Genomic DNA, 2,215 nt, shown 5'->3' with positions numbered 1-2,215 from the left:
TTAACTCAGGGAGAGTTCACCACTCCTTGTGTGACGGAGCTTTCAAGGGCCACTAATGAGCTGATTTGCATATTACCTATATATATATATATATATATATATATATATATATATATATATATATTGTGAGGTGAAATTGGAAAAAAATTCAATTTAGCAAAATATTTTTTTTCTTTTTTACGTCATTCACCTTGTGGTCACTAATATGTTATTTTGATACTTTAGGCCGGCCTGATTTATCAAAACCAAATCTGTTTAGTTTCCATCATGTTTTCCTAATTTAAAACAAATTCTAAACTTTAGAAGTTTTTTTTTTTAAATCACCACTTTCTGACCACTATAACATTATAATTTTTCTGTATATTGGGCTGTGTGAGGGCTCATCTTTTGCAACATAATATGCTGTTTGTATCTGTACAATTGATCAGACTTTTTAATTGCTTTTTACTTAATCTTTTTAGGATATGATGTTATACAAAAATGCAATTCTGCGCCTTTTTTTTTTCTTTTTTTCTTTTATTAATGCCATTGACCGTACAGGATATATAATTTTATATTTTAATAGTTTTGAAAATTTCGACAACACCAAATACCTATATGTTTATATGTTTTATTATGTTTACATGCTTTTATTTGGAAAATGGGAATTGGGGGATAATGTGAACGTTTAATATGGAAGGGGTTAATGTGTGTGTTTTTTATTTCATTTTAATTGAACTTTTTTTTTGCACTTTCTTAGTCCCTTAGGGGACTTTAAGAAGGAATCATACGGAATCATCCTCATACAGATCAATGAAGTTCCATAGAACTCCATTGATCTGTGCTCATTTGGTTGAGCCTGCTCCAGGCAGGTTCAATCAAATGCAGAACCACGGCAGCCATGGATGAAGAGGAAAGCCCTCAAGCTACCACCACAGTGGATCTTTCCTTGAAGCGCAACTGTCACGGATTTTAACCCCCATAAACTAAAATTACAGTTCAAGCATACCTTTTGCTGCTTTCTAGCAGCATTAATCAGGTAAAAAAAAATGCTATTTATTAAAGTCAGCAACAGTCGGATATCCCCTGTATGTCAGCGCTGGTACCGCTGTGTGATTGACAGCGCATAGGCCCCTCATACTTTTTATATGCGGGTGGCACATAAACAGTGCCCATTCTCCTGTGCCCAGCTGTGATACGATGCGGGCAGCCACATCAAACGCTCTGTCCATAAGGCCCTATGTGCGGCGTAATGCAGTAGCAGAACAAGCAGGCCACCCATTCTCCTATCTTCCTAGAGTGCACAGTGGTGATGCGATGCGCGCGGACAGCTCATTCCACTACTGCATTATGCCGCTCATGGGGAGCGAGGGCTAGCTGTGAGAGCTGGCCGCCTGCATCACATTACCGCTGTGCACAGGAGAACGGACACTGTTTATTCTTTTACAGTTGAAAACTTGCCACCCAAATTTAAGAATAAGGGGCCTATGCGCACACAGCGGTCCCAGCGCTGACATACAGGGGATATCCGACTGTTGCTGACTTTCATAAAAAGCATTTTAGCCTGGTAAAAGCTGCTAGAAAGCAGCAAAAGATATGCTTGAACTGTCATTTCCAACAATTCTGTCATCCTGGGGCTAGTTTATGGGGTTTAAAATCCGTGACAGTTGCGCTTTAACTGCAGGTACTACTACTCCCAACATGGAGCAAACTCCATGTGTGCATGTGACATCAGTAACCATCTTGCTATGGGGATATACAGTAGTACCTACTTTAACCAAGTCATTTAATTTGGTCTGAACCAAAATTTTTACCAAAATTTGGTGAACCTGCTGAACCAAACTTTTAAGTTTAAAGGGTACCTCTCATCAAATAAAATTTTGATATATTTTAGATTAATGAATGTTGAATAACTTTCCAATAGCATGTTAATGAAAAATATGCTTCTTTCTATTGTATTTTTCCCGATCAGTCCTGTCAGCAAGCATTTCTGACTCATGCTGGAGTCCTAAACACTCAGAGCTGCCAGCCTGCTTTGTTCACAGCCAAACAGGCTGTGAACAAAGCAGGCTGGCAGCTCTGAGTGTTCTCCTTTGTGAACAAAGCAGACTGGCAGCTCGTAGTGTTTAGGACTCCAGCATGAGTCTGAAATGCTTGCTGCCAGGACTGGTAGGGAGACCCCTAGTGGTCATTTCTTCAAAGTGGAAAATGAAATAGAAAGAAGCATATTTTTTAA

The sequence above is a fragment of the Hyla sarda genome, chromosome 6 (assembly GCF_029499605.1).
Source record: "Hyla sarda isolate aHylSar1 chromosome 6, aHylSar1.hap1, whole genome shotgun sequence".
In the NCBI taxonomy this organism is placed as follows: Eukaryota; Metazoa; Chordata; class Amphibia; order Anura; family Hylidae; genus Hyla; species Hyla sarda.
The sequence above is the reverse complement of the archived record's forward strand: the minus strand, read 5'-3'. Positions refer to the sequence as shown.